The sequence below is a fragment of the Balaenoptera borealis genome (assembly GCF_965194805.1).
Source record: "Balaenoptera borealis genome assembly, chromosome: 15".
Lineage (NCBI taxonomy): Eukaryota > Metazoa > Chordata > Mammalia > Artiodactyla > Balaenopteridae > Balaenoptera > Balaenoptera borealis.
Window position 1 is genome coordinate 63,640,719 of NC_138871.1, and position 18,050 is coordinate 63,658,768.

The 18,050-nt window shown below is 32.7% G+C and overlaps 1 long non-coding RNA gene across 2 annotated transcripts in view; it reads left to right on the forward strand.

The window, feature by feature from the left end:
- LOC309611876 overlaps positions 1–17,340 on the forward strand; it is a 224,813-nt gene extending 207,473 nt beyond the window's left edge. For both annotated transcript variants that reach the window (XR_014234802.1, XR_014234803.1), the window contains one exon: positions 903–17,340. This is a non-coding gene — a long non-coding RNA (uncharacterized lncRNA). The remainder of the gene's footprint in view (positions 1–902) is intronic.
- Positions 17,341–18,050: the final 710 nt, after the last annotated feature.

Sequence of the window (18,050 nt, forward strand, 5' to 3'; positions counted from 1 at the left end):
TAGCACTTAGTTGGTTTTTAATCCAATCTGTCAATCTCTCCCTTTTAACTGTGTTATAAAGTGATTTTTAATACATTTGGATTAAAATCTTGCTCTTTTCTATTCATTACATTTGTTCATTGATTAGTTCCCTCCTTTTTTGGACTAATCTATTTTAACTGAAAATTTTTATGCTTCAGTTTTATCTAATCTATTAAGCTATCATTTATACTTAAACAATGGTGGTAGCTAAAGAGCGTGCAAGATAGATTGTTGAATAATCTAAAGCTACTTAAAACAGTACAATACTGCTCATGTATAGTGCAGGAAACTTACAACAAAATACCCCATGTTCCTCCCTCTCACCCCTGTGACATTGTTGTCATTGACTGCAGTTTTACATCTGCTCTACATACTCAATACTTTGTTATATTATTTCTTTAAACATGGTTATCTCTTAGCTCAATTTAGAATAAGAAAAATAAAATACTATGTTTCACTTTTTCTTATTCCTTTTCTGACTTATTGCTTATTCTTTGTGTTTCTTGCACTTGGGGTTCATTGAATTTCTTGGATCTGTGGTTTTTATGTTTTTTAATAAATTTGAAAAATTTTCCACCATTATTTCTTTAAAAAATGTTTTCCCTCTCATCTCTTTTATGGACTATTTACATACAGTAGGTTACTTGAAATTTTCACAGATCACTGATGATATATTCATTTTATTCTAAATTCCCCTTTCTTTATATGTTTTATGTTGCATATTTTCTATTGCTATGTATTCAGTTTTACTAACCTTTTCTTTTGCAATATCTTCTCTGCTGTTAATCCCATGCAGTGACTTTTTCAATTCACACATTGTAAACTCATCTCTTGAAACTGGATTTGGGTCTTTTTTTTTTTTTTTCTATGTCTCTCCCTAGGTTTTAAAATATACAGATTCAAGGGGTAGAAATGTAGCAGTGGTTCCAATGAACTGGAATTTGAGAAGCATACATGGATACCTTAGTCTTTTCATGCCAGTGAAGTAACAGGCAAAGAAGAAAGATGCTGTACTGATTAAGGTGATTGATTCTGACTATCAAGAAGAAATCAGATTGTTTTTGCACACTGTGAATAAGGAAGACTATGTCTGTAATGCAGAAAATCTTCTAAGGCACTTCTTAGTACTCCTATATCCTTAGTACTCCTAATTAAAGTCAATAGAGAACTACGATAATACAGTTTAGGCAGGACATTTTAGGAATGAAGTTTCCTGTCACCTCACAAAGAAAGGAACCATGACCAGATGAACTACTTGCTGAGGGCAAAAGGCATGTAGAATGTCTAGCAATAGAAAGTAGTTATAAATACCAAATATAGCCGTGTGGTGACCAGTTTCAGAAATGAGGACTGTAATTTTTATAAGTATTTTTCCTAATTTTCATAAGAATTTGTTTGTATATAAAAACAAACTTTTTGTTTTCTTTACTTATTTTATCCACTCATAATCTAACATAATATTTGTTAATAATAGTTAACTTTATAAATTTGTATGGAAAAATATAAAAGTTCATTTGGCACATAATGACTCCATTCAAATCCCTGCTTTAGGAGACTTGACTGAGCTCAAGCATATATTCTAACAGCTTAAGGCCTGTGTCCCTAGGACGACCCCAGCCACCCCATAAAATGCCTGGCTGAGAAAGCTCAGTCCTGCCAGGAAAATTTTTTGTTCTAGCCAAAACCTGGTGCTTGGAAGATAGGCCCCTGAATCTCCTCTTAGAGCAGTTACTTTAGAAAGTTTACAATTATAAATCCTTTCTCTAACTCTTGAGATGTAAATCTCCCACCAACAATCACTGTCTCTTCAAGGACCTAAGAGCTGTCTCTTGGAAATGCAAGCATCCAGGGAGATAACTCTCACAACACTCCCTGCCCCGCTGCAAGGGTAAGGACCTAACTTTGGTGGGCACCATGCTCCAACTTGTACCACTGCCTCCTGCCTTAAAGATAGGAGAGGTTTGTTTCTCCTCCAAACAAGCACCAATTAGCACACCCCCGTGGTCTGGTCACATGAACCAAACCCCCTCTTTTTATCCTTCAGTACCCTTCCCCTAGCACATCCCAACCTTTAAAAACTCTCTTGCCTTTTGTTTCTGTGAAGTTGAGTTCAGTTCATGCTGGACGTTTCCCTGTTGCAATAGCAATTACCTTCCTTACCACTTTAACTAGGATCCTTACCACTTTGACTAGTGTCTGACTTTATCTTCAAAATTATTTAATATCAAAAGGATGCTGTGAATCAGTCAGGAGTAGAAACTTTGTCTTCTGGGAAAAGGTTTAGTATGTTTTTCTTGTATGTAGAATAGCTATATCATGTTAAAAAGTAAATAAGACTATGCTCTTATCTTTGGGGATTAAATATGATTTAAGAAGAGTTTTTTTGGATGTTGTTAAGGGGTGGGCTGATATTGTTACTATTAATAAATATAAATATAAGCTAACTTTTTTTTATTTAACATCTTTATTGGAGTATAATTGCTTTACAATGTTGTGTTAGTTTCCGCTGTATAACAAAGCGAATCAGCTATATGTATACATATATCCCCATATCCCCTCCCTCTTGCGTCTCCCTCCCACCCTCCCTATCCCACCCCTCTAGATGGTCACAAAGCACCGAGCTGATCTCCCTATGCTATGCAGCTGCTTCCCACTATAAGCTAACAATTTATAAAAAAATTTATTCATGAAAAACAACATTATATGTGAAGTACATAGATATCACAGAATAAATGAGCTTAGGGAGTTGGTGTCTGATCTGGCTTTAGGAAGATAAAAAGATCCGGAGAGAGACCCCTTCTCAGCAGAGAAAACGAACTGAGCAATATGACATTACTGGCACAATACATAAAACTCTGGAGGTGATTCTTGCTGCCCAACAAAATGGTACTTTCTCAAATGTGTGATCATAAAAATCACCTGTGTGATTCAAAAGACAGATTCTAGAGCTCTGCTCCCCATCCTGTGACACTGATTCAGAATCTCCAGGGGGAGGGGCTAAGGATCTATTTATCAAGCACTTATATCTCAAGATCAGGCAGATTGGGGAGCTGCTACACTGAAGAATGATGTTGTATATTGATATATCTTTCCAATCGATATGAAAACATTTTCTTTGTAAAAAAAAGATGGATAGCATTTTCCCTTAGTGTTTAAGGCATAATTCACTTACCAATACCATCCCTCCCCACACACAATTATATAATAAACATTCTCTAAGCTGCATGAATTAGTTAATTCTATTAGTTGGTCATTTGGGGATTAGTTGAGATTTTTCATCAGTGTTAATCTCATAAAATATTAGACCATGATTCCAGGAAAAGACCACATGAAAAAACTCCTTTTCAAAACTTTGTGTGTCCAACTTCATCATTGTATTTTCTTTCCCCAAATATAACTTTATTTTTGTTTCTATTACCTTTCACACCATCATCATACATGTTGTACAAAACTCTCATTCTGTGAACTTTCTCCTCTTCTTAGGAAACTTGCCTGGCCATGACCTTATTTGGGCCATGTGGGAAGTATTTAATATTGTCAGGAAGAGAGGATCTATATTTCTCTACACTTCCCCTTACCAAAAAAAAAAAAAGGAAAAACGAATGCTTCCAAATACCTTCCATTAAAACAAACAAATACATTGAAAACAAGCAAGTAAGTAATTGTTTAAATCTTCTTGGATATAAATACTGTAATGAATTATTTATTGCTTATTTTGTGCAACATTTAGTATTCTAGCTAAGCATAGTTATATGTTAACAAATTTTAAATTAGTTAATTAAGGAGAGGCTAGCAGCCAAAACTTTGCTTTGGTTGAGTTTTTTTTTTTCTTTGCTTGAATTTATTGACTTGCTTTCAAAATCCATTGTCTTGTTAAAATCATAATTTTGACTTTTCTTCACATCTTTAAATTCTTATTTGATAACTTCAGTTTACACAGTTAGCTCTCCAAGTTACATGACTAGAACTTCCCATTCTTTACTTTTACTCTCTAAAAATGATTTTATTTTAATACCATCCTTTTTTCACTAGAAGAGTTAAATGTAAAATATGGGCACACTGTTTTACAAATCTGAATAGTAGAAAGAATTCTTTCAAATCCAAACTAATTTTTACTTCAAAACACATTCTTCCCCAATATATATTCTATAGAATTGGTTTTAATCAATTTGCTTGTTCTCTTTGGACAGTCTATAAAAGATGTTTGGTTGAGCTCCAATTCTTTTTTTAGAATTACTTTTTGATGAAATCCTTACATGTGTAATGTCATGACATTAATTTGAACTACCTTAACGTTTGCGGAAAATTTTATTATATGCTATTCTTCAAGGGTGAAAACTTTCTTAATGAAATAACAAACACTTAAAAATTAATATAAAACATATCAAGGTAGAATCTATAAACCAGAGCACATATGAAAAAAATATTTAAACAAATGCTAACATAGTACAACATAAAAGAGGACTCTGAATTTTAATTTTACTGTGGTATGCATGCCATTCTTAACTGGTCTAATAGATAACAGTTTATTTGAAATAGTAATAACAATATATTGGATGATTATAGTTTTTGGATATATGAAATACATGACATCAGTATTACAAATGGTAGAAGAGAGGAACTGAGAATAATTCATACATTAAGAGAAAAGAAAAAATGGAATCATATACAATGCACATGAAAGCTAGAGAAAGCAGAAAAACAGTGGAAGATGAAAAGTAAACAAAGAACAAGGGAGTAAATAGAAACACTTATGGATATGATAATTAGTAACCCAACTATATCAATATTCACTTTAAATTTGAATGATCTAAAAACACAAACTGAAAGATAGATACTGACAGAATAGATTAAAAAAAAAAAAACTCAACTGTATGCTGTCTACAAGAAACCTACTTTACGTATAAAAATACAAATCAATTAAAAGTAAAGTGATGAAGTCCTACTTGTTTATTTTTGCTTTTCTCTCTTATGCTTTTGGTGTCAAATCCAAAAACTCATTGCCAGGACCAATGTTAAGGAAAATTTCCCCCATGTTTTCTTTAGTAATTTCACAGTTTCAGGCCTTACATTTAAATTGCATTGCACATATAGATTGCTTTGAATAGTATAGACATTTTCAGAACATTAATATTTACAGTCCATAAGCACGAGATATCTTACCATTTATTTTTGTATTCTTTAATTTCTTTCATCAATGTTTTACACTTTTCAGTGTACAGATCTTTCACCTCTTTGATTAAATTTATTCCTGAGTATTTTATTTTTGATGCTATTGTAAGCCGGATTGTTTTCCTAATTTCCATTTTTCATAATTCCTTCTTAGTGTATAGAAATACAACTGATTTTTTTATGTTGATTTTGTATCCTACAACTTTACTGAATTTATCAGTTCTGAGTTTTTTGGTAGAGACTTTAAGGTTTTCTATATAGAAGTTCATATCATATGCAAACAGAGACAATTTTATTTTTTCCTTTCTGATTTGGATGGCTTTTTTTTTCTTTACTAATTGCTTTGTCTAGAACTTGCAGTGCTATGTTGAACAGAAATGGTGAGAGTGGGCACCTTTGTCTTGTTCCTGATCTTAGAGGAAACTGTGGAGTGTGATGTTAGCTGTGGGCTTGTCATATATGGCCTTTATTATGTTGAAGTATGTTCCCTCTATACCCAATTTGTTGAGAGTTTTCATCATGAATGGATATTGAATTTTGTCAAATGATTTTTCTGCATATATTGGGAGGATCATATGATTTTTATCCTTCATTTTATTAATGTGGTGTATCACATTAACTGATTTATGTCTGTTGAAACATCCTGTATCCCAGGGGTAAATCCCACCTGAACAGGTATATTATCCTTTTAATGTGCTGTTGAATTTGGTTTGCTTATAACTTGTTGAGGGTTTTTGCATCTACATTCATTAGGGATATTAGTTTGTGATTTTCCTTTCTTGTAGTATTCTTGTCTTGATTTGGTATCAAGGAAATACTGGCCTCATAAAGTTAGTTTGGAAGTGTTTTTTCCTTTTCAATGTTGAAAAGTTTATGAACAGCATGGGAAACAATCGACAAAATTAAAAGGCAATTTATACAATGGGAGAAAATATTTGCAACCATATATCCAATAAAAGGTTAATTTCCGATATATATATATAAGGAATTCATACAACTCAATAGGAAACAAACAAAAAAAAGAAATAACCCAACTGAAAAATAGGTAAAGGACCTGAATAGACATTTTTCCAAAGAAGACATACAAATGGCCAATAGGTATATGAAAAGATGTTCAACATCACTAATCATCAAGGAAATGCAAATTAAAACCACAATGCTATATCACATTACACCAGTTAGAATGTCTGTCTAATATCAAAAAATGAGATAACAAATGTTGGCAAGGATGTGGAGAAAAGAAAACCCTTGTGCACTGTTGGTGGGAATGTAAAGTGGTACAGCTATTATGGAAATGGTATGCATATTCCTCAAAAATTAGAAATAGAACTACCATATGATCTAGCAATCTAATTTTTGAGTATCCAAAGGAAACAAAATAATTCTTTTGATGAGATATCGGCACTCCCATGTTCACTGCAACATTATAAACAATAACCAAGACATGGAATAAAACCGAAGTGTCTATTGACAGGTAAATGGATCAAGAAAATGTCGTAAATATACATAATGGGATATTATTCAGCCATAAAAAAGAAATAAATTATGCCATTTAGATTAACATGGATGAACCTAGAGGGCATTATGCTAAGTGAAATAAACCAGACATAGAAAGACAAATACTGTATGGTATCACTTATATGTGAAATCTTAAAAAAAAGAAACAGAATAGAATGGTGGTTGCTAGGGGCTGGTGTGTTGGGAAAATGGGGAGAGGTTGGTCACCTTACTGTTATAAGATGAATAAGTTCTGAAGATCTAATGTAAAGCATGGTGGCTATAGTTAATAATACTGCTTTGTATACTTGAAATTTGCTGAGGGATCTTAAGCAACCTAACAACAACAAAAAAGTAACCATGTGAGTTGGTGGATGTGTTAACTTGATGTGGGAATCATTTCACAATGTATACTAAAGCTCAGGCGTTTTAGGGCAGTGGAACTATTTTGCATGATATTCTAATGGTGGATTCATGACATATATTTGACAAAATGTGTATAACTGGTCAATAAAAAATAAATCCTAATGTAAACTATAGAATTTAATTACTAATATACTTTATCAATACCAGCTCATAAATTGTAACGAGTTCACCACCCTAATGCAAGATGTTAATAATAGGAGAAATTGTGTGCAAACATGAGGAGAGAGGAACTATATGGGAACTCTGTACTTATTGCAGATTTTTTTCTGTAAACCTAAAACTGCTCTAAAGTCCATTAAAAAACAAAAACAAAAACTTTTATATTCCCATAAACCAGAGATAATCAGTATAAACATCAGTATATTTTATACCAGTATTTCCCCCATATTTTATAAACATAAAAGATAATAGTTTACTATAAATGTGTATTATATTTTAATTCACATAATATTCCTTATAACATTAGATATTCTTAAGATTTTGCATTCTTTCACATACTGAGTAATATTCCACCACTATTTACACTTCAAGGTATATGGCCATTATGAAGAGTAACACAAATATAGAGATGATTGAAAAATATATATCTAATACCATAATATATGTAGAAATGCTGTTATTGATTACCTACCATATTGCCAATAAAAGAAGATGGGAAAATGGTGCCACAAGTTTGTGGAAATATTTAGGGAAGAAGTAACTAATTAATTATGCTTTCAATTTGAAAATAAATAACATCATTCAACCCTTATTCTGTATTTGTCATTAGTGTAAGTCTTTTCATGTATTATCTGATTGAATCACAATAAAAGCTTTATAAGAAAATTACTAATGTTATCTTCATTTTTCAGTATGTAATACAGTACAGTATTTTATATTTGTGACAGTAACTTGTGCACAGTCCTGCAAATAATAAATGTGAAAGCCAAAATTCAAACTCAGGCTATCATCTAGCTCAAGATCCCATGGTTCTCACTAGAGTTTTCAACCGCCTCAAACCACTGAATGATCCTCAGCTATGGCTGTTGGAAAACCCTTACTATTGTTTCTATAATGTAGTTGCCCTTTGGTAAATATTTATTTTATATGACAAATAAATTAATGAGTTTGAAAGTTAATAAAATATTTTCTGTATGTTAGTGCAACTACTTATAGTAATGCATTTGTCACTTTAACTAGATAAACTGAGAGATAATTATAGGATTAATTCTGTCCAAATTAATTATTGAAGTGAAGAATCAAGAAGAAAGAGTGAAAGGGAATGAAGAAGAAGAAAGCAATTGATTTTTCAGTTGTCAAGTTTCATTATGTGTTTGAAAACTTAACCTATAAATTTGCATTTAAAGGATCCAGCAAGAATTCAAGAAAAATGAGGGAAGTGAGAGCAAAGAATTGAGCGAGAAATCAAGAAAGCTTTCAGCAAAGTAATCAAATAAAAAAGAAGATTTTCTGGACTCAGTTTGATCTCAAAGTGAAGAGAAATCTCTCTTCTTTCTTCCCTAGTATAAATTTTACTGTTTTAAAAATTCACTTCTATTGTGTGATTTTAGGACAGTTTTATAAGCCCAATGCTTAGCAATGCTAAAGAAGAAAAACAAATTGAAACAAATTCTGAAGCAACACTCCATGATGTATCCCAGAAATAAGCAAAGTATAAAAGCTCTAATAAATAGACATTTGAGTTGCAATTTACAAATTTTGTCTAACAACATTTCCTTGGGATTCCTTTTTTAAAACTTTTTTATGTTTCCTAATGATTTTCATCTGCTGCAGAACTTTCAATTTGCTACAGTATATTCATACAGAGGATGCCCAGGACCTTTTTAATATGGGACTTACACATGGATAGGAAATTACCTTGTCACAGTTCACTTGATAGCACTCCGTGGGCCAGCAGGTCATGGTTTAAGAACTGACACCATAATGGTAATTCATAACCAGTTCTCATTGCACTTCCAGCATGGTTCTGGGTCAAAAGCACTATTATCCTTCATTTCAAGTTCATACATGTCTCAACCCATCATTTTTACTTTGATAAATCTTCTCTTGAGAATAGAATGTGCTGTTTATCCTGGAAAGATATGTGTGAAGCTATACACTGTGGATAAGAAAAAGTTATAGGTAAGTGGAAAGATACTTATAGATATCCTGGAATGATAAGTGTGAGGATATAGACAGTGGATAAGTAAACAAAGCTAAATTCTTTTAAATTTATCCCATTTAGTCTATACACACAAACACACATACACACACACACACACACACACATATCCTCAAATACACCCACAGGATAGTGTAAAGTATAGGGAGCTATGAACAATGAGTGAGGGCAATAACTCACATTCCCATTTTCTAAAATAGCTATGTTATGTCTTATCTTCATTAAAATCTTGCTCTTTCCAACCTTCCTTAGCTAACGACATTGCTTCACTATATTGATAAATAAAAGTTCTCAGAGCTCTCTTCTCTCTCCACTGTGTCCATGTGCATATTCTCCTTTTTCCTTTTCTACAAGGCTACAAAACACTCTGCTTCTGTCAAAGGAAAATCCCTGTGCCTGGGTAATGGCCCCAACTCCATATCCTTCACCTTCCCAAGGACTTCAATCTTACACGTATCTTTTTGGCTTATATCATTAGGAATTGTGTGTTACTGGGACAATGTCTTAATATACTTTATCAATATTGCTTATCATTAGCTATAATATATTACTCTCATTTTGAAAGTGACAAAACCGAAGTTCAGTAAGATTTATAGCTAGTAAATAGTGTATTTAATTTTGGAATGCTTTTTCCCCTTATTATAAGTTTATGCTGCTAATTATTACAAGCCATTTTCGTGATTCTGGATTTTATTTTTTATCAACTCACCCTTAACTGGACATGATATTATTCTGATAATTATAATATACTTCACAATGTGTCCATTCATTCCACCAATATTTATGAACATTGTTTGCAGGCATAGTTCTAGATGTTGAAGAATCAAAACTAAAATTTTTGCATTTTTTCAGTTTACATTGTAGTGGGGAGTACTGGAAGCAGGATAAAAATAGTAAATAATAAATATAAATAAATAAAAAAATTTATTATCATAAAAATTATTTTAAAAATGGTAGGTAGTAGATGATTCTCAGCAGAAGAGTGATATAACATGTTTATACAGAATTATCTGGATGCCGTGTATTTTAGGGGAGTGAGAATGAAAGCAAGGTGTTTGTTAGATATAAGGCTAATTCAAGATCCGGGAGAGATTTGATTACCAGCATTGGAAGTGGTCAAACCTGGTTGTACTTTGAAAGTAAACTCAACTTATTTCCTGATGGATAGGTGAAGGGAGTGAGGAGGCAATAAAAGGAGTCAAGATGACTTCATGTGTCCTTAATAGAGCAAACTGAAAAAGATGGTTGTCATTCACTCAGAGGTGCAAGTCTATGGGTGGTGCTGGTTTGAGGGCAGCATCAGTTTGGAGCATGTTTAGTTTGAGATGCAAGTTAGATATGAAAGTTATGATGGTGACTAGTAGGTTGAGCCTATTAGTCTTGATTTTAGGAGAGTGGTCCATTCTGGAGATATGAATTTGGAGATCATCAGCATACAGATGACATTTAAAGAAATAGGAATGGATGAGATTACCAAACAAGTGAGTGTAGGTGATTAGAGAAGAGGAGAGGTCTACGAACTAAGCATTTGGGTACCTCAGATTTAAAAGGTCTAGGAAAATAGGAAAAGTGAGAAAATGAGACTAGGAAGCACTAAAGAGGTAAGAGGAAAAATAGGAGTCATGTCCTAGAAGTCAAATGATTAACCTTAATAAATGCTGTTGCTAAGTCAAGTAAAATTAGAACTGATAATTAAATAAGGGATTAAATAACATAGAGATTAATGGTATCCTTGGATAGTAGAGTACAGTAGAGTGATGGGAAAGAATGCTTGAATAGACTAGATTTAGGAGAGACTGGTAGAAAAGATTTTAGTCTATATGCAGTAAATACAGGAAACCCTATAAAGGGTATTTTTTCTTATAATAGAAGAAAATTATGGAGCTAAAGAAGAAAGTGGTTTCAATGAAAATTTTTTTATAGTATTATACATTTATTGTAGGAGAGAAAAATAACAGCCTGTGTCTTGTGAGAATGATAAGAGTAGAGGAAAAATTTAATGATGTAAAAGAGGACAGAGAGATATACTGTAATATTTCCCCTCAAGTAGAAGAGATAGGAGGGATCTAATGCCATGCTTAGTCCCCTGTTCCCTAGCCATGGTCAAATTCTTCTTCACCAACATGATTTTCTTCTGTTACCTCACTGGTACCTTATGTCTGACTATGGTTCCCACTTTGGAGGCTATGTTAAAGACTTTTCCAAGTTCACATGCACTTTTCTACCACTCTAGTAATCATTACTAGAACAAAAAAAGAGCCCCATTCCAGAACCAATTCTAGAATATGCTCCCTGGGCCACGGGCATATATTTTAAAAATAGGCTGTTTAGCATTGTGTCTTATGGTGTATTAGTCTGCTCAGTATTCCATAACAAAATACCACAGACTAGGGGGCTTAGATAATAGAAATTCATTTTCTCACAGTTCTAGAGGCTGGATGTCCAGAATCAAGGCGTCAGCAGGATTGGTTTCTGTGAGGCCTCTCTCCTTGGTTAACAGACAGCAGCCTTTTGGCTGTATCCTCGCATGGACTTTCTATTGTGTGCGTGTGGAGAGAGAGATCTCTGGTGTCCCTTTCTCTTCTTATTAGGACACATAACACCACCCTAAGGCCCTCATTTAGTCTTAATTAGCTCCAAGTTAATTTCCTCCTCTTGGGCATCTGTTCATCATATGACATTGACTCCTGAAGTTTCTGCCCATTCTCTGCTTTTCCAGAACTTCTTACTGACTAATCCACATAGTTATTATGCAAAGATAATCTATCTAAGACTTATTGAAGTCTTATTCTAACACGCAGAACCAGAAAGGAAGAAAGAGAAGATATTTTGAATCAAGAATGATTATTCATCTAGGAGTTCAGAAACTGCAGTCCTTCAGAGGTTTTAACTTATTTGAATCTCTAAAGACTCACAAACATAAATAGATTTTACCTGGCTTGCAGATGATGATCTACTCAAGCTCAATATTTCTTGGTACACATTAAGCAGTAGAGCCAATATTCCTGGGCTATGCCTCATTTGACTTTCATAAAATATCGTTAATGAGTAAACTTTCTTTTTCTTTTTTTCTTAATTTTTTTTCCAGGTCAAATTATTGCCCACAAATGATGAGAACACAGAGGTTAATTTTTGAGGAATTAACGAAAGGGAGAAATCACTTTTAAAGTGTACAATAGGAAAGAAATATTAAGAATTAAAGTAAGCAGTGAGAGATACATTGCTATGGCTAATGTTATTAGGCCTTAGGCTTTATTTTGATTCTTTCGTTTTCCAAATTGAACTTGTGTTCTGAATTAAAAATTTCCCTGCTTGTAAGTATGTGTTATTTGTTAAATAACTGAATAACATTTTTTACATAGTATCTTAGCTGCATTCTACAAAAGTTTAATCAACACAACAATGTGTAAACAACCAGGGGGCTAAACTTTGGTTTTCAGCCTCTTCTATTGCTGTATTTCTAATTCTATTTCCATTTGTTTGATATCCATTGAAAATGCAGTACCATTAGATAGTTTTAGGTGTATCTGTTTTTTTTTTTTTTTAATTGAAAACTAAGTGAAATTAGCAAGTAGCTTTAAGGAATATGCTATTTTACTTACTGTACATTTTAGCTATTATAAATATTTGTTATGCCTATTATTTATTAATTAGTAAAGCACATTTAAAAATCATCAAAATCCATTTCCTAATATTAGTGACAAATGGGATAGCCATGTCTTACTAGAAATCTTTATAATAAAGTTTCTGACCCATTGAAAGTGAAATTCTTCAAACTACTTCTCTATTTATGTATCTTATAGAAGATAATATCTGGAATTGATATTCAATAATGCATACCTCAAAATTCATCACAGCCTCAACAGTTTTACAAACTAGAAAGAAATATTTGTTTCATACAATTCCTAAGAGAAAATGCAGACTCAGCTTAGAGAATATAAAATACAAAGCATGAAAGAAAAGAATTGCTTTCATTTATAAAAATAGTAGCTATCAACATGATTTATATGTTTATCAATGCTCAAATGGAAAAAAGATGCTGGTGCAAACCATAAAAACTTAAATCCAGAATGGTTAGAACTCAAATATTGCATAAATATTCTCAAAATGGGGACAATTCCTATTGTTTTATTATTTGGAATGTTCATTTTCACTCTAGTTATTGGTATGGTAAAAAAATAACTATGGAATGTATTCATGCACATTTCAGGAAAAGGGATGCTACTTTGTCTACTGTCATTATTTAACAGAAAATTGTTCCAGTTATTTTGAACGGGAAAAAAATCCATACTACTAAAATACTTTCTTCTAGATATTTAGATCCCCATTTTAGATATTCTAAGTATAATATGTTTTCTTTGTCAATTTTTTTTCTTTCCCATGTTTGGCCAGTTACATCTTTCTGAACTGCAAGGCATATGAAAAGTTATTAACTGGGGAAGTCTGTGAAAAATATGATGCGTTCAGGACAGTTCTAGTTTTGTTTCATTATAAGCTAAGGAAGCACTGTGATAACTGATTTGAAGAATAGGTTAAATACTTGACAATGAATTAGATGAATCTGACATACTGTCCTATTATAAGTAACATTAGCTATAGAAAGAAACCTTGTTTACATTCTAGGCATATTTACCCTGAAGTTTAGTAACTTAAAACAGATGAGGTAAAGAAGAAAAGAAACATTTATCTATCACTAATGGCTATCACTAATGTTTTCATTTTGAACTAAAAGCACATGTCTGTACTTTTCAGTAATAACAGAATCTGTCTCCAACTGTCAGTCTCAGGAGAAAAAAAATGTTCATATAAAATTCATAGAACTAAAGGAGTTCCTGTCATAATGCTTTCAAGAGAGCACTGTCAAACCTCTCTGGGCCTTTAGTTTAAATGTCATTTCTAGTCAACTGCAGGGATTTTTAAAGTGTTTCAGCAACAGCTTTTTCTTAGGAGTATATTGGGTCTTTCAGAGAATTTATGTTTTTCAGTAAAAGACACTGTACTGCCAGTCTTAGTGAAATACCCTCCCAGATAGTGTCATTTGTAATGGACTTACAGGAGAAAATAAGCAAGAATCATTAATTGGTTTTCAAATGGTAGAAAATGGACAAAGATTGCCAGGATAAGAGCTTCATGAATAATAAAGTTAACCCCACAGGAAAGTTACAACAGGATGCTCCTATAATCCTACTCACTGTAAGGAAGGATTCATTATGATTCAAAACTGTCCTGGGATTCTTCCAAAGGGATTTCAATATTGGAAGACTCAAGTGACTCCATCCTATACTGGGTCAACACAAAAGACCATCAAGTTATGATAAGCCTGGAAATGACCTCATAGGGACATTTTAATATTTTAATCTCTTTCACCAACCCTTCCTAACATAATATCCATATAAATTTTTGATGTTCTCTTTCCCACTTGACTATTTATAATTTGTTACAACTTTTATAAGATACATGCTATGAAAGTGACCTTCCTTTCTTCCCAAAATACTTTCTTCTGCTGGACTTGGTCTTAGATAAATTGTTTTCATCTACTCAAAACATTTATGGAGTCATCTTTTTCATCAGCTACCAAAGCGGTTAAAGTTAGTCTTTATTATTACAAAAACTATCTAAAGTAGTAGTTTCCTCCATATATGTCAGTTATTGTTAGCATTTGTATTTCAGCTTATTATTTATTTAGTCCTCACAATTCTTGTTGTGATTTAGTAAACAGCAACCAAATCAAACAAATTAAGTATTTGCTGTGTGAATGAGGAGAAATGTTTTGAAACTGAAATCAAATGGAGATAATAATTCCATAGTTGCTAAAATTATTACATTATGTCCAATCTGGAGACAGAAATCACATAATCATTTAAATGAAAGAACAAGATTAAACCCCAGAAAAAAACTCTGATGAAAGAAAAATAATTTACCCTATAAGGAGTTCAAAGCAATGGTCATAAAAATGCTTGCTGAACTTAGAAAAAGAACAGAGAAACACAGGAAGTACTTCACCAAAAATTAGAAAATATAAAAAAGAACCAGAGCTGAAGAATACAATAACTGAAATGACAAAAGAGGGAATCAACAGCACATTAGGTGATACAGAATATCCATCAACGTCATACACCATATTAACAACTCCAAAAATTAAACTCACAGAAGCATTTCAATAGATGCAGAAAAAATCATTTGACAAAATTTAATATCCATTTTCATAAAAACTCTCAACAAAATGTGTATAGAGGGAACATACCTCAACATAATAACGGCCATTTATGCTAAACTCACAGCTAACATCATACTCAATGTTGAAAAGCTGAAAGCTTTTCCTCTAAGATCAGAAGCAAGACAAGGATGCCCACTCTTGCCACTTTTATTCAGCTTAGTATTGAAAACCCTAGCCACAACAATTAGGCTTGAAAAAGAGAGAAAATTTATCTAAACTATAAGGGAAGAAGTAAAGCTGTCACTATTTGCAGATGACATAACATTATATATAGAAAACCCTAAAGACTCCACTAAAATCTATTATAACTAATAAATCAATGCAGTAAAGTTGCAGGATAGAAAATTAATACACAGAAATCTATTGCATTTCTATATACTAATAATGAAGTATCAGAAAGAGAAATCAAGAAAACAATCCCAATTACAATCATACCAAAAAGAATAAAATACCTAGAAATAAATTTAACCAAGGAGATGGAAGATCTATACTCTGAAAACTATGTCATTAATGAAAGAAATTGAAGATGACACAAATAAATAGGAAGACATTCTGTGTTCATGGATTGAAAGAATTGATATTGTTAAAATGTCCATACTACCCAAAGCAATCTACAGATTCAGTGTAATCTCTAGTAAAATATACGTGACATTTTTCACAGAACTAGACCAAATAATCCTAAAATTTGTATGAAATCAAGAAAGACCAGGAATAGCCAAAGCAATCTGGAGAAAGAGAACAAAGCAGGAGGTTTCATGATCCCTGACTTCAGACTATACTACAAGGTTGTATTAATCAAAACAGTAGGTAGTGGCACAAAAACAGACACATAGATCAATGGAACAAAATAGCCAGAAATAAACCCACATCCATATGGTCACTTAATCTAAAATAAAGAAGGCAAGAGTATACAATTCAGGAAAAGATAGTCTTTTCAATAAGTGATGTTGGGAAAACTAGACAGCTACATATAAAAGACTAGACCATTTTCTTACACCATATACAAAAATTAATTTAAAGTGGATTAAACACTTAAATGTAAAACCTGAAATCATAAATTTTCTAGAAAAAAACAGGCAGTACACTCTTTGACATCATTGGTGTTTTAGCAATAGTTTTTGGATCTGGCTCCTCAGGCAAGGGCAACAAAAGCAAAAATAAACAGAAAGGACCAAATCAAACTAAAAAGCTTTTGAACAGTGAAGGAAACCATCAACAAAATGAAAACACAACCTACGGAATGGGAGAAGATATTTGCAAATGATATGTCCAATATGGGGTTAATATCCAAAATATATTAAAAAATCAGCAAACAACTCAATGTTAAAACTCACAAACAAACAAACAATCTGATTCAAAAATGGGCCGAGGGCCTGAATAGGCATTTTTCCAAAGAAGAGATACAGATGGCCAACAGGCACATGAAAGCATGCTCAACATCACTAATTATCAAGGAGATGCAAATCAAAACCACAGTGAGATATCACTTCATACCTATCAGAATGACTATCATCAAAAACACAAGAAATAACAAATGTTGACAGGATGTGGAGAAAGAGGGAATGCTTGTGTCCTATTGTTTGTTGGAATGTAAATTGGTACAGACACTATGGAAAACAGCATGGTGGTTTTTCAAAAAAATTAAAAACAGAATTACAATATGAACCAACAATTCCACTCCTGAGTATTTATCAGAAGAATACAAAAAGAGTAATTAGAATAAAGATATATGTACCCCTATGTTCATTGCAGCATTATTTACAAGAGCCAAGATATGAAAGCAACCTAAGTGTCCATTGAAAGATGAATGGATAAAGATGTGAGATATATATATATATATATATATCTATATATATATATATATATATGTATCTATCTATATATCTATATCTATATCTCACATCTTCATATATATATACCATGAAAACATTATTCATGAAAAAGAATGAAATCTTGCCATTCACAACAACGTGGATGGACTTAGAGCATATTATGCTAAGTGAAATAAATCAGACATAAATACTGTATGTTTTTACTTATATGTGGAATCTAACAAACAAAACAAATGAATAAATATAACAGAACAGAAACAGACTCACAAATACAGAGAACAAACTAGTGGTTGTCAAACAGGAGAGTTTTGGGACAATGGGTGAAACAGGTGAAGGGGATTAAGAGGTACAGACTACCAGTTAAAAAATAAATAAGTCACAGGGATGTAATGTACAGCACAGCATGTACATGTACAGCATAGAGTCAATAACATTGCAATAACTTTGTATGATTTGTAATCTATGAAAATATCAAATTACTATGTTGCACACTTGATTGTAATGTTGTAAATCAACTATAATTAAAAAAACTAAATCCCTGAGAAACATGGATTTAAAAACATCCTTATAGGGCTTCCCTGGTGGCGCAGTGGCTGAGAGTCTGCCTGCCAATGCAGGGGACACGGGTTCGAGCCCTGGTCTGGGAAGATCCCACATGCCGCGGAGCAACTGGGCCCGTGAGCCACGATTACTGAGCCTGCGCGTCTGGAGCCTGTGCTCCGCA